The following is a 12841-nucleotide window of genomic DNA, read 5'->3' on the forward strand; positions in this document are numbered from 1 at the left end:
AAGCACCGCAAAAGGCCGCCATGCCCTGCATGCCCCTTTTCTCTTTTCATATGCAGATGAGGGTTCCAGCCAACTTTGGCCCACTGCTTGGATGACATCACCGTATGCAAATCCGTCTTCTGCAGACCTTCCCCCTGGAATGCTTGTACTAGTTGTTGCATATGGTTTGATATTTGATGGTGCTTCAATATTAGGCAGCCTTCCACCCTCCCATGTTCATCTGAACAGATGTGGTCTCCCTGCAGTTGTTGTCCCCAGACGAGAGTTCCCTTGTGCGTCCTCAGTTGAATCTCCTTAACTTGACGGGGGAGGGGCTGCCCGAGCAGCCACCCTCCCCAGCCCTATCCCAACTCATACTTATTTTGCATATGAGATCTCTTGATCATGAAGATTGTTCTCACAGGGTGAGGTTCATCCATTATATTTTAAAATAGGAAGGTACAAATTACATATTTGAATTGCATCTATGTGCTGGATTCAAATATCCCCCCCCCCTTCCTTTCTCAATTGTGCCCGTCAGCAGCTATTCTAAGGTTGCTGCCAATGGGTGTGACACATTAATTTCTTCTGTGGGGTACACTGGACTCCACAAGGATTCACATTGGGGTGTAGAGTAGGATCTTGATCTGAGGCACCAACCGGCTCAAAGCTTTTGACTGTTCCCAAGATGCTCAGCGCATCCTCCTCTATAACCCCGCTTCCATGAACAGGGAGCTCAGTTTGTAGTTGGTGCCTTCAGTAGCAGGCCACTTAACAGGGGCCTGCCTCAGGCAGCCTAATCTTAGCTATTAATTTTGACAAGAAAAGAAGAACTTGTTTTATGAGAATCTACAAGGGCTGCAGCAGGCTAGGTCTAATAGACATCTTTACTGCAGCTTCATCACTCCCAGCGGCGCTGTATACTCCCGTGCCCTGGTTGCTGGGTCACTGCAGCGGAGGCTCCAGTTTCTTCCTAAGGTCAGTCACACACACACCGCCCTTCCGGATCACGAGGCCGCTGATGAAGGGGATCGTGGCCGTAGGGGGTGGACCGTGTGCGCACTGGCGTGGACACTGATTACTGGGCAGCCGCTCCACTAGCCACCAGGTACAGTTAAGGAGCACAGGTCTGGGAGTTTTACTCCTATATTATCCCAATTTTGTACTGCCCGCAGCGCATTGTGATAGGTAATAGGGCCTGATTCAGGTTGGATTGCAATCACAATAAGCGATCCAACTGCAAAAATTGCTAAGAGCATACGCATGTGCCTGCATTTTCTGCGGCACCCCGCAGAGAATGCGATCGCCTCTGCCTGTCAATCGGGGCGGGGGGGGGGGAGAGGGGGGTCAACAACACTCCATTTCCAAGTCAGGGATGGAGCGGTGCGGGGGCAAGGCTTCAAAATGGGGTCTGCAGCGGAGGAGACACAGGGGGCGTGGTCACAGCGGCTGTATGACATCACATTCAGCCGCTGTGATCACAAAAATGGTGGCGGCTTCCTGCGCGCACATACAGTCTGCACCAGCAGGAGGCTACACCATTTTTTATGATCACGCTGAACTGCAGTGCGACTGCAATTACAGCATGGTCAAGAATGGAGGCGTCATGCTGGGTGGCCATGCCCTGTCACTGTGCAGGAGCCAGCACCGCACACACACTAGTCCCCGGGTGCAGCCCCCAACCCCCGGGACACCCGGAGCAACAAAATGTAGATTCAGGCCACCAGGCCACGCCCCTACCTATGAAACCATGCCTCCTTTTTACCATTGCACTGCTTATCTGCGCGCACTGCATTACAATCTCCCTCGCCACCTCTCTGGGTGTCACCAGTGATAGTGACACCTCTGCCATGCTTGTAGCAGCTGGTCCTAAGATCTACGCCTCAAGCCCTGAGTGTTTGCCCTTGTGACTTGTTGATCATCATAGCGAAGCAGATGCTTACAGAAAACTGCAGGGGCTTAGATTGAAAATAAAAAAATTGATGGGTATAAGGTAGAGAGGAGCGGGTTCGGTTCTCCGAGAACCGAATTCCCGACGAACTCCACGTGGTTTACACTGGTCCGAGGCAGGCTCGGTTGTTCCCGCCTGACTCGGAAAACCTGAACAAGGGAAAATGTCATCATCCCGCTGTCGGATTCTCGCGAGATTCGGATTCCATATAAAGAGCTGCGCGTTGCCGCCATTTTTACTCGTGCATTGAAGAGAGAGCGGAGAGGACGTGGCTATGTTCTCTCAGTGGAAATCTCAATATCAGTGCTCAGTATCAGTGGTTACTTATTGCTGCTCAGTAATACTAGTAGTGTGTCTCTCCTGCTCAGTGTCAGTTCTCAGTAGTATCCTCATCAGTGCTCAGTATCACTGCTCATTGTCTTGTGCTGCATTGTGGTGCTCAGCATACTACAGTACATTACTAATAGTCCAGTGCTGCATCTTGCTGCTCAGTGTCAGTTCTAGTATCCTCATCAGTGCTCACTATCACTGCTCATTACATTGTGGTGTTCTGTATACTACAGTAACATAGTAATATAGTAACATATAGTAACATAGTTTTTGAGGTTGAATAGAGGCAAATTGCCCATCGTGTTCAACCTGTTTTAAGTTGTGATGATTCTACATACTTGCTGAATAATGTTTTATGACTAGTTAGCTACTATAACTCATGTTACCCCCGGATTAACCATGTTGATATTTTAAGTATTATAACCTTGGATAGCTTTTTCATTCAGAAATGTATCCATTCCTTTTTTAAATCCAATTACAGAGTCCGCCATTACCACCTTCCCTGGCAGGGAATTCCACATCCTGATTGCCCTAACAGTGAAGATCATAGTATCTCACCTGGCAGGTAAGTAGGAGTTGGGCTAGAGCTGTGGAGGATTGCTACTCGGGCACCCCCTGTCAAGTGAAGGAGATTCAACTGAGGCAGCACAAGGGAACTCTCGAAAGAAGAACAAGGCTAGAGGAAGATCTGAGACAAAGAAATCTGACTTTTACCAGAGCTGACCAGAGGAAAGCACAAACACAGTCCCCCACTACCACAAATAATGCAGTCGAGTTTCCCACATTTGGGGAAATCACAGGGGTCAGCATACCCAGAGTGCAATGAATGAACCTCACCCTGGGAGAACAATCTTCATGACCATGGTATCGCCTATGCAAAATAAGTATGATTTGGGATAGGGCTGGGGAGGGCCGCTGCTCAGGCACATCTCTGTCAAGTAAAGGAGATTCAACTGAGGCAACACAAGGGAACTCTCATCTGGGGACAACAACTGCAGGGAGAACACATATTTTCAGATGAACATGGGAGGGCAGAAGGCTGCCTAATACTGAAGCACCCCCAAACAACAAACCAAATGCAACTACTAGTGCAAGCATTCCTGGGGGAAGGCCTGCAGCAGATGGATTTGCATATGGTGATGTCATCCAAGCAGTGGGTCAAAGTTGGCTTCAACCCTCGTCTGCATATGAAAATAAAAAAGGGGTGTGCAGGGCATGGCGGCCTTTTGCGGCGCTTGGATGACCCCTAGTTCGCATTAAACACCTCCACCTTCCTTCGGTGTGGGGCTCATGTTGGCTATGCCCCAGCCCCTGAAGCATTCAAGCTGATTTCTTGCAGCAGCTGGGCACTGTAACAGCTCCAGAGCTGCTCTGTAAAGCAAGTAAAAGGGTGTGGGCCCTGCAGCACTACCTGTAGTTTGCATTGTGCGTTGGAAGGCACAAAGAAAGCAGACGGGAGAAGTCAGGATAGTGCACAAGGGCATAGAAGGGAGCGGCTCAAGAAAAGAGAAGTGGAAACAGACAGCAAACTAGGCTGGAGAGAGACCTGAGACAAAGAGATCTGAATTATACGAGAGCCGACCAGAGGAAACACAAATTATGTAATCAAGTGTCCCACATTTGGGGAACACGTAGGAGCAGCACACCCAGAGTGCATTGCCCTGGGAGAAGCACCTTCCTGATCATAGTATCTCACCTGGCAGGTAAGTAGGAGTTGGGCTAGAGCTGGGGAGGGTCGCTGTTCGGGCACCCCCCTGTCAAGTGAAGGAGATCCAACTGAGGCAGCACAAGGAAACTCTCAAAAAAAGAACAAGGCTAGAGGTAGATCTGAGACTAAGAAATCTGACTTTTACCAGAGCTGACCAGAGGAAAGCACAAACACAGTCCCCCACTACCACAAATAATGCAGTCGAGTTTCCCACATTTGGGGAAATCACAGGGGTCAGCATACCCAGAATGCAATGAATGAACCTCACCCTGGGAGAACAATCTTCATGACAATGGTATCTTCTATGCAAAATAAGTATGATTTGGGATAGGGCTGGGGAGGGCCGCTGCTCAGGCACATCTCTGTCAAGTAAAGGAGATTCAACTGAGGCAGCACAAGGGAACTCTCATCTGGGGACAACAACTGCAGGGAGAACACATATTTTCAGATGAACATGGGAGAGCAGAAGGCTGCCTAATACTGAAGCACCCCCAAACAACAAACCAAATGCAACAACTAGTACAAGCATTCCTGGGAAAAGGTCTGCAGAAGACGGATTTGCATACGGTGATGTCATCCAAGCAGTGGGCCAAAGTTGGCTGGAACCCTCATCTGCATATGAAAAGAGAAAAGGGGTATGCAGGGCATGGCGGCCTTTTGCGGCGCTTGGATGACCCTTAGTTTGCATTAAACACCTCCACCCTCCGTCGGTGTGGGGCTCATGTTGGCTATGCCCCAGCCCCTGAAGCATTCAAGCTGATTTCTTGCAGCAGCTGGGCACTGTAACAGCTCCAGAGCTGCTCTGAAAGGCAAGTAAAAGGGTGTGGGCCCTGCAGCACTACCTGTAGTTTGCATTGTGCGTTGGAAGGCACAAAGTAAGCAGACAGGAGAAGTCAGGAGAGTGCACAAGGGCATAGAAGGCAGCGGCTCAAGAAAAGAGAAGTGGAAACAGACAGCAAACTAGGCTGGAGAGAGACCTGAGACAAAGAGATCTGAATTATACGAGAGCCGACCAGGGGAAACACAAATTATGCAGTCAAGTTTCCCACATTTGGGGAAATCGCAGGAGCAGCACACCCAGAGTGCAATGGGTGAGCCTTGCCCTGGGAGAAGCACCTTCATGATCATAGTATCTCACCTGGCAGGTATGTAGGAGTTGGGCTAGAGCTGGGGAGGGTCGCTGCTCGGGTACCCCCCTGTCAAGTGAAGGAGATCAAACTGAGGCAGCACAAGGAAACTCTCAAAAAAAGAACAAGGCTAGAGGAAGATCTGAGACAAAGAAATCTGACTTTAACCAGAGCTGACCAGAGGAAAGCACAAACACAGTCCCCCACTACCACAAATAAAGCAGTCAAGTTTCCCACATTTGGGGAAATCACAGGGGTCAGCATACCCAGAATGCAATGAATGAACGTTACCCTGGGAGAACAATCTTCATGACAATGGTATCTCCTATGCAAAATAAGTATGATTTGGGATAGGGCTGGGGAGGGCCGCTGCTCAGGCACATCTCTGTCAAGTAAAGGAGATTCAACTGAGGCAGCACAAGGGAACTCTCATCTGGGGACAACAACTGCCGGGAGAACACATATTTTCAGATGAACATGGGAGGGCAGAAGGCTGCCTAATACTGAAGCACCCCAAACAACAAACCAAATGCAACAACTAGTACAAGCATTCCTGGGGGAAGGTCTGCAGAAGACGGATTTGCATACAGTGATGTCATCCAAGCAGTGGGCCAAAGTTGGCTGGAACCCTCATCTGCATATGAAAAGAGAAAAGGGGTATGCAGGGCATGGCGGCCTTTTGCGGCGCTTGAATGACCCTTAGTTCGCATTAAACACCCCCACCCTCCTTCGGTGTGGGGCTCATGTTGGCCATGCCCCAGCCCCTGAAGCATTCAAGCTGATTTCTTGCAGCAGCTTGGCACTGTAACAGCTCCAGAGCTGCTCTGTAAGGCAAGTAAAAGGGTGTGGGCCCTGCAGCACTACCTGTAGTTTGCATTGTGCATCGGAAGGCACAAAGTAAGCAGACAGGAGGAGAAGTCAGGATAGTGCACAAGGGTGTAGAAGGGAGGGGCTCAAGAAAAAAGAAGTGGAAACAGACAGCAAACTAGGCTGGAGAGAGACCTGAGACAAAGAGATCTGAATTATATGAGAGCCGACTAGGGGAAACACAAATTATGCAGTCAAGTTTCCCACATTTGGGGAAATCGCAGGGGCAGCACACCCAGAGTGCAATGGGTGAGCCTTGCCCTGGGAGAAGCAACTTCATGATCATAGTATCTCACCTGGCAGGTAAGTAGGAGTTGGGCTAGAGCTGGGGAGGGTCGCTGCTCGGGCACCCCCCTGTCAAGTGAAGGAGATCCAACTGAGGCAGCACAATGGAACTCTTGAAAGAAGAACAAGGCTAGAGGAAGATCTGAGACAAAGAAATCTGACTTTTACCAGAGCAGACCAGAGGAAAGCACAAACACAGTCCCCCACTACCACAAATAATGCAGTCGAGTTTCCCACATTTGGGGAAATCACAGAGGTCAGCATACCCAGAACGCAATGAATGAACCTAACCCTGGGAGAACAATCTTCATGACCATGGTATCTCCTATGCAAAATAAGTATGATTTGGGATAGGGCTGGTGAGGGCCGCTGCTCAGGCACATCTCTGTCAAGTAAAGGAGATTCAACTGAGGCAGCACAAGGGAACTCTCATCTGGGGACAACAACTGCAGGGAGAACACATATTTTCAGATGAACATGGGAGGGCAGAAGGCTGCCTAATACTGAAGCACCCCCAAACAACAAACCAAATGCAACAACTAGTGCAAGCATTCCTGGGGGAAGGCCTGCCGCAGATGGATTTGCATATGGTGATGTCATCCAAGCAGTGGGTCAAAGTTGGCTTCAACCCTCGTCTGCATATGAAAAGAGAAAAGGGGCATGCAGGGCATAGCGGCCTTTTGCGGCGCTTGGCTGACCCCTAGTTCGCATTAAACACCTCCACCCTCCGTCGGTGTGGGGCTCATGTTGGCTATGCCCCAGCCCCTGAAGCATTCAAGCTGATTTCTTGCTGCAGCTGGGCACTGTAACAGCTCCAGAGCTGCTCTGTAAGGCAAGTAAAAGGGTGTGGGCCCTGCAGCACTACCTGTAGTTTGCATTGTGCGTTGGAAGGCACAAAGTAAGCAGACAGGAGAAGTCAGGAGAGTGCACAAGGGCATAGAAGGCAGCGGCTCAAGAAAAGAGAAGTGGAAACAGACAGCAAACTAGGCTGGAGAGAGACCTGAGACAAAGAGATCTGAATTATACGAGAGCCGACCAGGGGAAACACAAATTATGCAGTCAAGTTTCCCACAGGAGTATATAGGATACGACCCAGTGGTACCTGACGACATAGATACTAACAGCTATTTAATAACATTACGCTAGAAAGTGATTATTAGCAACATATATATCTATATAAACAACCCCGCCAGGGTTGTGCCTTCAAAAATAATCACACACGGACACGCTTTTTAAACCTTTTTTTCACATCTCTTTATTCTTCTTATGCACATGTATGTTAGTTCTGTGATTTTAACCTTTATGTTTCACTGCAGTTTGGGATAATAATATTAATATTTATCCAATTTTAATACATACTTAATAAAGGTTATATTTTATGATTCATTCATTCTGTCCAGTGCGTCAACAGTGCAGATTTCTTCTTGTTTTTTCTCCCAAATTCTATAACAATGACAGTAAATGTTGTTTCTTTTCAAACATAACTTTCTTGACCATGCTTCTTTCTTGAAAGATCTGGGAGCACATGGAAAACAGTACAAACCATGCAGTATCACAAGAGCCTTTATTTGATCTTTCATGAAGATAGAGCAGAATTGAGGACACGTCAACAATTTCTGCCGAAGGTGGTTCATCTTTCCACATGGTGCCTTTGGCCACTGACACCTTCGTTGAGTCAAAGTCTCTGGCTGTGGTCAGAACTTTGAAAATTTATGTCACCAGAACGGTTCAGATTAGGAAAACAGAGGCTCTGTTTGTCCTGTATGCTCCCAACAGGATTGGGTGTCCTGCTTCCATGTAGACCATTATGCGCTGGATCTGTGGTAAGATTCAGCATGCTCATTCCACGGCAGGATTGCCGTTACTGAATTAGGTGAAGACCCATTCTACTAGAAAGGTGGGTTCATCCTGGGCAGCTGGTCAGGGAGTCTCGGCATTGCAACTTTGCCGAGCAGCTATTTAGTAAACACTTTTGCTAAGTTTTAAAAGTTGTAGAGTAAAGGAGATTCAACTGAGGCAGCACAAGGGAACTCCCATCTGGGGACAACAACTGCAGTGAGAACACATATTTTCAGATGAACATGGGAGGGCAGAAGGCTGCCTAATACTGAAGCACCCCCAAACGACAAACCAAATGCAACAACTAGTACAAGCATTCCTGGGGGAAGGTCTGCAGAAGACGGATTTGCATACAGTGATGTCATCCAAGCAGTGGGCCAAAGTTGGCTGGAACCCTCATCTGCATATGAAAAGAGAAAAGGGGTATGCAGGGCATGGCGGCCTTTTGCGGCGCTTGGATAACCCTTAGTTCGCATTAAACACCCCCACCCTCCTTCGGTGTGGGGCTCATGTTGGCCATGCCCCAGCCCCTGAAGCATTCAAGCTGATTTCTTGCAGCAGCTTGGCACTGTAACAGCTCCAGAGCTGCTCTGTAAGGCAAGTAAAAGGGTGTGGGCCCTGCAGCACTACCTGTAGTTTGCATTGTGCATTGGAAGGCACAAAGTAAGCAGACAGGAGGAGAAGTCAGGATAGTCCACAAGGGTATAGAAGGGAGGGGCTCAAGAAAAAAGAAGTGGAAACAGACAGCAAACTAGGCTGGAGAGAGACCTGAGACAAAGAGATCTGAATTATATGAGAGCCGACCAGGGGAAACACAAATTATGCAGTCAAGTTTCCCACATTTGGGGAAATCGCAGGGGCAGCACACCCAGGTGAGATACTATAATCAGGACGGTGCTTCTTCCAGGGCAAAGCTCACCCATTGCACTCTGGGTGTGCTGCTCCTACGATTTCCCCAAATGTGGGACACTTGACTGCATAATTTGTGTTTCCTCTGGTCGGCTCTCGTATAATTCAGATCTCTTTGTCTCAGGTCTCTCTCCAGCCTAGTTTGCTGTCTGTTTCCACTTCTTTTTTCTTGAGCCCCTACCTTCTATACCCTTGTGCACTATCCTGACTTCTCCTCCCGTCTGCTTACTTTGTGCCTTCCAATGCACAATGCAAACTACAGGTAGTGCTGCAGGGCCCACACCCTTTTACTTGCCTTACAGAGCAGCTCTGGAGCTGTTACAGTGCCCAGCTGCTGCAAGAAATCAGCTTGAATGCTTCATGGGATGGGGCATGGCCAACATGAGCCCCACACCAAAGGAGGGTGGGGGTGTTTAATGCGATCTAGGGGTCATCCAAGCACCGCAAAAGGCTGCCATGCCCTGCACGCCCCTTTTCTCTTTTCATATGCAGATGAGGGTTGAAGCCAACTTTGACCCACTGCTTGGATAACATCACCATATGCAAATCCATCTGCTGCAGGCCTTCCCCCAGGAATGCTTGCACTAGTTGTTGCATTTGGTTTGTTGTTTGGGGGTGCTTCAGTATTAGGCAGCCTTCTGCCCTCCCATGTTCATCTGAAAATATGTGTTCTCCCTGCAGTTGTTGTCCCCAGATGAGAGTTCCCTTGTACTGCCTCAGTTGAATCTCCTTTACTTGACAGAGATGTGCCTGAGCAGCGGCCCTCCCCAGCCCTATCCCAAATCATACTTATTTTGCATAGGAGACACCATGGTCATGAAAATTGTTCACCCAGGGTGAGGTTCATTCATTGCATTCTGGGTATGCTGACCCCTGTGATTTCCCCAAATGTGGGAAACTCGCCTGCATTATTTGTGGTAGTGGGGGACTGTGTTTGTGTTTTCCGCTGTTCAGCTCTGGTAAAAGTCAGATTTCTTTGTCTCAGATCTTCCTCTAGCCTTGTTCTTCTTTCGAGAGTTCCATTGTGCTGCCTCAGTTGGATCTCCTTCACTTGACAGGGGGGTGCCCGAGCAGCGACCCTCCCCAGCTCTAGCCCAACTCCTACTTACCTGCCAGGTGAGATACTATGATCTTGAAGGTGCTTCTCCCAGGGCAAGGCTCACCCATTGCACTCTGGGTGTGCTGCCCCTGCGATTTCCCCAAATGTGGGAAACTTGACTGCATAATTTGTGTTTCCCCTGGTCGACTCTCGTATAATTCAGATCTCTTTGTCTCAGGTCTCTCTCCAGCCTAGTTTGCTGTCTGTTTCCACTTCTCTTTTCTTGAGCCGCTCCCTTCTATGCCCTTGCGCACTATCCTGACTTCTCCCGTCTGCTTACTTTGTGCCTTCCAACGCACAATGCGAACTACAGGTAGTGCTGCAGGGCCCACACCCTTTTATTTGCCTTACAGAGCAGCTCTGGAGCTGTTACAGTGCCCAGCTGCTGCAAGAAATCAGCTTGAATGCTTCAGGGGCTGGGGCATAGCCAACATGAGCCCCACACCAAAGGAGGGTGGAGGTGTTTAATGCGAACTAGGGGTCATCCAAGCGCCGCAAAAGGCCGCCATGCCCTGCATAACCCTTTTCTCTTTTCATATGCAGATGAGGGTTCCAGCCAACTTTGGCCCACTGCTTGGATGACATCACCGTATGCAAATTCGTCTCCTGCAGACCTTCCCCCAGGAATGCTTGTACTAGTTATTGCATATGGTTTGATATTTGATGGTGCTTCAGTATTAGGCAGCCTTCCGCCCTCCCATGTTCATCTGAAAAGATGTGGTCTCCCTGCAGTTGTTGTCCCCAGACGAGAGTTCCCTTGTGCCTCCTCAGTTGAATCTCCTTAACTTGACGGGGGAGGGGCTTGCCCGAGCAGCCACCCTCCCCAGCCCTATCCCAACTCATACTTATTTTGCATATGAGATCTCTATATCATGAAGATTGTTCTCACAGGGTGAGGTTCATCCATTATATTTTAAAATAGGAAGGTTCAAATTACATATTTGAATTGCATCTATGTGCTGGATTCAAATGTCCCCCCCCCCCCTTCCTTTCTCAATTGTGCCCGTCAGCAGCTATTCTAAGGTTGCTGCCAATGGGTGTGACACATTAATTTCTTCTGTGGGGTACACTGGACTCCACAAGGATTCACATTGGGGTGTAGAGTAGGATCTTGATCTGAGGCACCAACCGGCTCAAAGCTTTTGACTGTTCCCAAGATGCTCAGCGCATTCTCCTCTATAACCCCGCTTCCATGAACAGGGAGCTCAGTTTGTAGTTGGTGCCTTCAGTAGCAGGCCACTTAACAGGGGCCTGCCTCAGGCAGCCTATTCTTAGCTATAAATTTTGACAAGAAAATAAGAACTTTTTTTATGAGAATCTACAAGGGCTGCAGCAGGCTAGGTCTAATAGACATCTTTACTGCAGCTTCATCACTCCCAGCGGCGCTGTATACTCCCGTGCCCTGGTTGCTGGATCACTGCAGCGGAGGCTCCGGTTTCTTCCTAAGGTCAGTCACACACACACCGCCCTTCCGGATCACGAGGCCGCTGATGAGGGGGAGCGTGGCCGTAGGGGGTGGACCGTGTGCGCACTGGCGTGGACACTGATTACTGGGCAGCCGCTCCACAAGCCACCAGGTACAGTTAAGGAGCACAGGTCTGGGGGTTTTTCTCCCATATTAAACCAATTTTGTACTGCCCGCAGCGCATTGTGATAGGTAATAGGGCCTGATTCAGGTTGGGTTGCAATCACAATAAGCGATCCAACTGCAAAAATTGCTAAGAGCATACGCATGTGCCTGCATTTTCTGCGGCACCCCGCAGAGAATGCGATCGCCTCTGCCTGTCAATCGGGGCAGGGGGGGAGAGGGGGGTCAGCAACACTCCATTTCCAAGTCAGGGATGGAGCGGTGCGGGGGCAAGGCTTCAAAATGGGGTCTGCAACGGAGGAGACACAGGGGGCGTGGTCACAGCGGCTGTATGACATCACATTCAGCCGCTGTGATCACAAAAATGGTGGCGGCTTCCTGCGCGCACATACAGTCTGCACCAGCAGAAGGCTACACCATTTTTTATGATCACGCTGAACTGCAGTGCGACTGCAATTACAGCATGGTCAAGAAGGGAGGTGTCATGCTGGGTGGCCATGTCCTGTCACTGTGCAGGAGCCAGCACCGCTCACACACTAGTCCCCGGGTGCAGCCCCCAACCCCCGGGACACCCGGAGCAACAAAATGTAGATTCAGGCCACCAGGCCACGCCCCTACCTATGAAACCATGCCTCCTTTTTACCATTGCGCTGCTTATCTGCGCGCACTGCATTACAATCTCCTTCGCCACCTCTCTGGGTGTCACCAGTGATAGTGACAGCTCTGCCATGCTTGTAGCAGCTGGTCCTAAGATCTACGCCTCAAGCCCTGAGTGTTTGCCCTTGTGACTTGTTGATCATCATAGCGAAGCAGATGCTTACAGAAAACTGCAGGGGCTTAGATTGAAAATAAAAAAAATTATGGGTATAAGGTAGAGAGGAGCGGGTTCGGTTCTCCGAGAACCGAATTCCCCACGAACTCCACGTGGTTTACACTGGTCCGAGGCAGGCTCGGTTGTTCCCGCCTGACTCGGAAAACCTGAACAAGGGAAAATGTCATCATCCCGCTGTCGGATTCTCGCGAGATTCGGATTTCATATAAAGAGCTGCGCGTTGCCGCCATTTTTACTCGTGCATTGAAGAGAGAGTGGAGAGGACGTGGCTATGTTCTCTCAGTGGAAATCTCAATATCAGTGCTCAGTATCAGTGGTTACTTATTG

General features: G+C 49.4%; 8 non-coding genes and 1 pseudogene across 8 annotated transcripts; 3 read left to right on the top strand and 6 right to left on the bottom strand.

Annotated features, from left to right (window-relative positions):
• Positions 1 to 2984: 2984 nt before the first annotated feature.
• Positions 2985 to 3148, bottom strand: LOC134982509 (U1 spliceosomal RNA). The gene has a single exon (XR_010191199.1). It is a non-coding gene; the product is annotated as a U1 spliceosomal RNA (small nuclear RNA).
• Positions 3149 to 4123: 975 nt separating this feature from the next.
• On the bottom strand, positions 4124 to 4287 carry LOC134982641 (U1 spliceosomal RNA). The gene has a single exon (XR_010191318.1). It is a non-coding gene; the product is annotated as a U1 spliceosomal RNA (small nuclear RNA).
• A 671-nt stretch (positions 4288 to 4958) lies between these two features.
• Positions 4959 to 5121, bottom strand: LOC134982929 (U1 spliceosomal RNA). Its single transcript, XR_010191556.1, has one exon. It is a non-coding gene; the product is annotated as a U1 spliceosomal RNA (small nuclear RNA).
• Positions 5122 to 5273: 152 nt separating this feature from the next.
• On the bottom strand, positions 5274 to 5437 carry LOC134982732 (U1 spliceosomal RNA). Its single transcript, XR_010191402.1, has one exon. It is a non-coding gene; the product is annotated as a U1 spliceosomal RNA (small nuclear RNA).
• Positions 5438 to 6138: 701 nt separating this feature from the next.
• LOC134982975 (U1 spliceosomal RNA) lies at positions 6139 to 6273 on the bottom strand (annotated as a pseudogene).
• Positions 6274 to 6425: 152 nt separating this feature from the next.
• On the bottom strand, positions 6426 to 6589 carry LOC134982678 (U1 spliceosomal RNA). Its single transcript, XR_010191351.1, has one exon. It is a non-coding gene; the product is annotated as a U1 spliceosomal RNA (small nuclear RNA).
• Positions 6590 to 8950: 2361 nt separating this feature from the next.
• On the top strand, positions 8951 to 9106 carry LOC134982331 (U1 spliceosomal RNA). Its single transcript, XR_010191037.1, has one exon. It is a non-coding gene; the product is annotated as a U1 spliceosomal RNA (small nuclear RNA).
• Positions 9107 to 9780: 674 nt separating this feature from the next.
• Positions 9781 to 9944, top strand: LOC134982739 (U1 spliceosomal RNA). Its single transcript, XR_010191408.1, has one exon. It is a non-coding gene; the product is annotated as a U1 spliceosomal RNA (small nuclear RNA).
• Positions 9945 to 10096: 152 nt separating this feature from the next.
• Positions 10097 to 10259, top strand: LOC134982850 (U1 spliceosomal RNA). Its single transcript, XR_010191508.1, has one exon. It is a non-coding gene; the product is annotated as a U1 spliceosomal RNA (small nuclear RNA).
• The last annotated feature ends 2582 nt before the right edge of the window (positions 10260 to 12841 follow it).

This window comes from Pseudophryne corroboree, assembly GCF_028390025.1.
Source record: "Pseudophryne corroboree isolate aPseCor3 chromosome 12 unlocalized genomic scaffold, aPseCor3.hap2 SUPER_12_unloc_1, whole genome shotgun sequence".
In the NCBI taxonomy this organism is placed as follows: Eukaryota; Metazoa; Chordata; class Amphibia; order Anura; family Myobatrachidae; genus Pseudophryne; species Pseudophryne corroboree.